A 7,316-nucleotide genomic window follows, 5' to 3' on the forward strand; every position below is an offset into this window, starting at 1 on the left:
GGAGGCTAGATGTCTGAAATCAAAGTGTTGGTAGTGTTGGTTCCCTCTGAGGGTGTCTGTGGAGGCAAAATCTGTTCTGGGACTTTCTCAACTTGGCTATGAAGATAACCCTCTTCATGCTCATATCATGTTTCTCCTTGTATGCATGTATTTGGGTCCAAAATCTCCCTTTTTATAAAGCAATCAAGTTGGATTAAGGCCCATCCTAGTGATCTTTTTTTTTTTAAGGGTAGCACTAGGATTTATTGAGCTGTGGCTTAGTACAGGAGCTGGGGCTTGCCCATGGTGCTCTTGATGTGGAAAGCCCGGATATTCTGCCAATTCTTCTTGAGCAAGGACACCAGGAAATTGACAGCTAAGTGGATGTTGTACACAAGCTCGTCATCTGTCATCCTCACGTGGCCAACAGCCACTGCCAGACATAGCACCTTCTTCGTCTGGAATTTGGTGGTGGACTTCACTTCATCCACTTTGGCCACATGGTCTCATTGTGGGTCAGCAAGGAAGGGAACCTGCCAGCCTTATTCCGGCCTGGGCCCAGGATTCGTGGGATCTGCTTGATCAGAGATTCTTTTTTTTTTTTTTTAAAGATTTTATTTATTTATTTGAGAGAGAGAGACACAGCGAGAGAAGGAACACAAGCAGGGGGAGTGGGAGAGGGAGAAGCAGGTTTCCTGCGGAGCAGGGAGCCGGATGTGGGACTCGATTCCAGGACCCTGGGACCATGACCTGAGCCGAAGGCAGACGCTTAACGACTGAGCCACCCAGGCGCCCCTTGATCAGAGATTCTGAAGCCAAAAAGGCATCATACTCTTTGGCCAGCTTCTTGACTCATTTCTTATTCTTGTTGAGTTTCTTCAGCACCTCAATATCCATGTGGGGAATATCCACTGCCTTGGCCTCATCACAGTGCTGCTGATCCCCCAAAACACATATGGAGAACTTGGGGCAGGGAGTGGACTTAAGCCTGATGGTGCCCGAGAAGCGTTTGTCCTTCTGAGGGTCATAGTTCTGCAGGGTGATCTGCAGCTCCACCGTCTCCAAAAACTTCCGGCGCTTACGCTGGTTCCCATGCAGGACTTCCTGCACCGCCTCGTACAGGGTGTCACCGGAGACTTTGCTGCTCATGGTTCTTTGCACCGCAGTAACCGGAAAAGAGCCTAGTGATCCCATTTTAACTTGGTTACCTCTGTAAAGACACTATCTCCACATAAGGTCACATTCTGATGTACAGGGGGTAGGACTTTACCATATGGATTTTGAGGGGACACAATTCAACCCATAACAACCACTTACATTTCTATCATAGTATTTCCCTTATTGGTTATAATAATTTGTCTTTATTCATGATTAAACTTTGAGACAATTTGAACACAGTAGTCACTCAGTAAACATAGAGGGTATGAGTGAATGTATGCTCTGAAGAATGATTATTGATCCTAACACCCACCTTCAGCTTTTCCAATAGGGCTTCTTTTTTTTTAAAAGATTTCATTTATTTATTTTAGAGAGAAAGTGAAAGAACAGCATGAACAGGGGAAGGGGCAGAGGGAGAGGGAGTAGCAGACTCCCCAGTGAGCAGGGAGCCTGACATGGAACTCGATCCCAGGACCCCCAGATTTTGACCTGAGCCGAAGTCAGATGCTTAACCGACTGAGCCACCCAGGCGCAACCCCACAGGGCTTCTTAAAATGATCAGATAGCCTCTTGCTTCAAACCTCCATCAAGGCCTAACCACCATTTTCCTAGGCTTGCTTTTTCCTACCTTGTACCATGTTGTAGTGAATCTGAGCACATCCATGATGCCTATTAGCACTACAAGGACAGGACCCTGAGTTAATATACTCATCTTCATACCCCCAATATCTAGTGCCTTGCTTGGAGCATAGTAAATGTTCAATGTTTACTGAACTCACGGAAGCCAACAGAACTATGACCCAGACCAAAGAAGTAAGGACAAAAATCATTTCCACATGGATATCTTAGGAATGGCTATAATCTCTGTGACTCTGGGGTACATGGATCTTTCACTGTTGTCCATTTCTTGAAAACTGAGGTCAGTGTGACCTTCAGGCTGCAGGTGCCTCCTATCACTGTGTCCCGGGAGAAGTGGAAATCGAGTTACATTGAAAGCAAAGTGAAACTACTTCAGGGTCTTGTCCCAGCTGTTAGTTCCTAGGAAAAGAAACAGTGTCACATTTCATTGTCTCTGTATCACAACAGCAGTAAAAAAAACAATTCCCTTCCTTTAGAACAGTGCTGTTCCGGTCCTGACGCTGCAGTGGCATAGGATTTTGTGGGAAGGTGCATTTTTAAGAGAACTTGGCAATACAAGGAAGTGCCGCAATCCGGTTTTTAATGCCATCTTGGCATTGTCTTAATTCCCATTTCAGATGTTCCACTTGGAGGGGTGAGAGTGTGGACATTTTTCTTTTCCCTTGGAAATGCAACAAATACCATAGCAGTATAGAGTTTGTCCTCATCTCCAGAGAGAGATGCTGAAAGGAATGCTTCACTTGACACAAATTCAAGGACACTCATTATAATAGGAGAAATCATACATCACAAAATTCAAGGACACTCATTATAATAGGAGAAATCATACATCACAATAAAAGAAAATGTTAGCTTTCACTTAATATCATCCCGTTGCCTTAAGATATATTTTCATTTTAGACTCCTTCTGTGGAGACTGCAGTGTTGGGAGAGCAAAATGAACAAAGAAATGAGTACAGATATATGCTAGGCAATAAAATATTATTTAAAATATCAGAAATAGTGCACTTTATGGAAATTAAAGTAGCTTGGACATTCCTCCCATATGTGGAATGAATAAAAAGTAAGCTGAATCCTGAGCAATCTTTCAATTTGCTATTGAATGACTGAGTTTTGCTTTTTTTTTTCTTTTAAGTAAAATTTAACAACCTAGTATGACATTAAAATTGTCTCTTCACAAATTCTGTGGTTCCATCCTTGATTTCATGCTGTAGGATCTCCTTATAGATGAATCTGTAATTTAAGAATAAATATCTCTGGGGCGCCTGGGTGGCTCAGTTGGTTAAACATCTGCCTTCCGCTCAGGTCATGATCCCAGAGTCCTGGGATGGAGCCCCGCATAAGGTTCCCTGCTCAGCGAGGAGCCTGCTTCGCCCTCTCCCTCTGCTACTCCCCTGCTTGTGCTCTTTCTCTCTGTCAAATAAATAAATAAAATCTTAAAAAAAAATCTCCTTTCAATGTATTGGTAACTAAGTCCTGATGCAGACCATTCTATCAAGTCTTTCCTGACTTTGAATTTGGCTATTAGTTCCCAGGAGTATTTTGCTCCAAGATATTCTCTCCAGATGTGTCTCTGCAATTTAAGATTGAATTTATGCATGCTCATATTCATATTTGAGACAACCGATACCTCAGTAATGTTTTTATTGATCTTACTGCAAAAAGATGAGAGCTTAATTGGTAGGGCGAGATTGGTTCTGTCTGGGTATATTTGATAAGGTAGACCCTTAGGGGAGATCATTAGGCCCTAACGAAAAAAGAATTGGTCTTATTGCTGTCCTCTCAAACTGTTTTTGCTTATCTTATCACGAAGGTGGTGGTGGGGCTCTGTGTTTAGGCAAAAAGCTGAACTGGATTTCATGGAATCGCATGGGGGCTGGGTGACCAATGAGAGGCTGTTGCTAGGGAGAGATTGCAACCAACATATGCTAACTAAATCAGACTTGATAAAAGTTGGAAAAAAAAGCAGGAGGAGATAAAATTCTCTTTGTGCATTTCTCTCTCTCTCTCTCTTAGTACTAGGTACTCTATGTGTTTTTGATTATAGCACTATTATTCTTTTTTTTTTCTCCTCTTAGAGGCTTCCTTTATTCTTTCCAATATTCTGGCAATGTCTGGATTAACCCTGGTAGATAGGGCTTTTTTTTTTTCTTTTTTATGCTAAACTTCATTAGGGCAAAAGAAGTCAGGGTTCTAATAACCTCCTGTGCTCCATTCCAGAAGACTTCTTTGGCCTTTCATGAAAATCCCTGGATCTGTACAGTGGGATGTGCTTCCCAGCTTTACTGACAAGTTGTTCAAAGAAGGCTATTGCCTAACATCATCTGTGAACAGACCTATGGCCTTGGCTTGATTATAGCACTATTATTCTTACCTCTTATTTACCCAGACCTGTTTTTTTTTATTTTCCTTTCTCTGTCTTAAATACTTCAGCCGTGCTTTCCATCTTAGCTATTCTACTGCCTTCTCTCTCTACCTATGAAATCACCAACTCTCAATTTGTCATAGATCATTGCTAATGATTCAGTTCGTAAGAAATCTAAGATTGTAAAAAAATAGTTCATTAAATATCAAGGGTTCACGGTGATAGAAGTATGGTGATCTATGTCAGGGCAGCAGCTGGACAGGATCTCAGAAACTGAAAAGTCTGGTATTTTGCCTGCGCACAGGGTAACTCATTTGTGCTGGAGTCTACTTACTGGGAATCAACAGAAACTCCTAAAAAATGCCAAGTTATGCAACAGCCTCAAAAATAATACAGTGCTTATTGCTCAATAATTATTTGTTGACTATAAATGAATAGGAAATCAGCCCTTGCTCTTCAGAAAAAATAATATAGTATGGGTCTTTTATGCAATTCAAGAATGAGTAAGATGAATCATGAATTTATGAAAGCCTCAATGGTTAGAGAAAATACACATTCATGTCCAACCACACCTCCCTCATATACTGGCATACCCCATATCACATTAAGAAAGCGTTTCCTATTTTTCTCCCCTATTCCTGTAATGAATGATGTTGGATCTTTAATTAAGCTAAGTATTGAATGATGAATTATTTGTTCAATATTCACATATTGAAAATTCTTTCCATAATTCAGGAAAAAGTCTGTGTCATTTCCCCTAATATCTTGTCTGTGCCTTGAGTAACATTTTAAGTGTTTGCTTTGTATTTGTAGTAACAGATCAGATAATGAAAAAAAAAAAAGGAATTCTCACCTTTATTACTATTTATTTTAAATTAATTCAATTTTTAAGCCAAGAGACTGGAACAACAAATATAAAGCTGTATATTGTTGATGATAAGGCCAGATGAGTTCTGTCTCTTATTCCACAGCATTGGTAGATACTGCTGTACTGAATCAATGATTCTGATCCGTGAACACAGTTAGTAAGAGCTACTGATATGGCTCCCTTTCTTAAGCCAGAAGGGCTTGGGATGGGCTCCTTCTCAATACCATTAAAACCATTTTCTCATTTATTGCATGTCCTCCCTCCCATAAGACTCATGATGTAAAAACCTGGCTCCTGGATGGGACAGATCAACGAATGAGGTATAGGCTGACACCCTCTAATTTCAGGGTGAGTACCGACAATGTGGGAACATCCAGTTTGGGGGGGAAAGGAGCAGTTTGGTGCCCTCTATCAGCTATTCTGAGAGGTGATCTCACATTTTATTTGCCAGACTTTAGTTCCACATTTGGGCTCTGAGCTGCCCTGGAAATGTGTGGGATATTTATGAAATGCCTAGTATGTTTGTAATTTGCATTTGCCAACTCTATTTGGAAATCAGTGCAAAAATAGAGAAAAAAGTAAAGGCAACTATTATGTTGCCAAATGTATAATTACTCTTTTTCATAATCTATTTTTTCTTGGAAATTAATGTTTTGATACCAGGCAATGAGTTGTATCTAACAGAGAAAAAAGAACCATCTTTACTGTGGCTTATTTCCTAGGTTATGTGCAATCAGTGAGTCCTATCATTGTTAATCCTTTGCCACTGTTTGCTATTCTCAAAAAACTTAGGACCTTACGTTTCATTTTATGAGGTCATCTAGTGTTTCTGGCTGTGCAAGAAATGTTGCTATCATTTCTTAAGGCCCACCGTGGATGGCTCCACATGGTGGTTTCAGGCCATTTCTCTCACTTCTATTTATTCCCTGACTTAGGTTATCCCTTGGCTGGTTTTCTATACATGCCATCAGTTGTTTTGAATCATGCTGTTCTCAACCTGAAAAATCCTTCTTTAGTTCTTGCTCTCATCCAGATTCTTTCCATTCTTCAACACCCAAATCAGTTATTTTGTAATTTTCCTTTCTTCCTTCCTTCCTTTCTTCCTTCCTTCCTTCCTTCCTTTCTTTCTTTTTCTTTCTTTCTTTTTAGCCAGGGGGAGGGAGAGAGAGAGAGAGAGAAGTGGGGGAGGAGCAGAGGGAGAAGGAGAGAGAAAGAATCTTAAGCACGCTCCACCCCAGCTCAGAGCCCGATGCGGTGTTCCATCTCACAACCCTGAGATCATGACCTGAGCCAAAATCAATATCAGATGCTTAACCGACTGAGCCACCCAGGTGCCCCTAGATTAGTAATTTTCTGTTCTTAAAACTCTTATCTTCTGGCTGCACTGACCCTTCTCTGGATTGTGTGTTTTTGTTTCACAAAGTTACTTGAGAGTGATGGTCATCTCATATTTTTCTTGTATTCTCCATGATATCCTGCACAGCACTGTGCACAATGTGGACATTCACGCTCAAGTATTCACATATTGGTTTTAAGCCATATATATGTATGTTGTATACAAGCCCCCAACTTAATGTTGCTCTCTACTGGGTCTGTAATGACATGAGAAATGGGCACCTCTTCCCTTCCTGTCTTAGGGACATTTATGCTCTAAGGTAATGAAAATAATAAAATAACTATTATCTTTGTCATTATTATTTAATTGATTGATTGATTTTCTTGAGAGAGAGAGAGCAAGAGAGAGACAGTGCAAGCAGGGGGAGGGGCAAAGGGAGAGGGAGACAAGCAAGCTCCCTGCTCAACATGTGGCACCATGCAAGGCTCAATCCCAGGACCCTGAGATCATGACTTGAGCCAAAATCAAGAGTCAGACGCTTGACCCACTGAGCCACCCAGGTAGCCCATCATTATCATTTCACATATTGCATGCCTACTATATGAGCTAAGATTTACATATATCATTTCATTTGATTCTGACAACAGTCTAGTAAGAGATGTATTGGCATTGCCATTTTATAGGTGAAGATGCAGAGGCTCAGAGAAGTTAAATGAGTTCCCCAGGGTCACAGAGACAGTAAATGATAAAGCTGGACTGGAATCCAGGTCATCTTTCTCTTAAACAAACAAAGAAATGTGTTATTTTTCTTGTCTTGTTTTGTCATGTTTTGGGGAGTGAGAGTGATGTTCATTGCGTGCTCCTTCCCTCTCTTGACAGATCCTCACAGCCCTCAGGCCTATGACCCCAGGCTGCCCAGAGATCTCCTCTGCAGTGCTGGCAAAGGGTCTTCCATCCTTCGGGAACATGAT

General features: G+C 41.1%; 1 pseudogene; it reads right to left on the bottom strand.

Annotated features, from left to right (window-relative positions):
• Positions 1-257: 257 nt before the first annotated feature.
• Positions 258-1,128, bottom strand: LOC110579073 (annotated as a pseudogene).
• Between the last annotated feature and the right edge of the window lie 6,188 nt (positions 1,129-7,316).

Source organism: Neomonachus schauinslandi, chromosome 4 (assembly GCF_002201575.2).
Source record: "Neomonachus schauinslandi chromosome 4, ASM220157v2, whole genome shotgun sequence".
NCBI classification, from domain to species: Eukaryota; Metazoa; Chordata; class Mammalia; order Carnivora; family Phocidae; genus Neomonachus; species Neomonachus schauinslandi.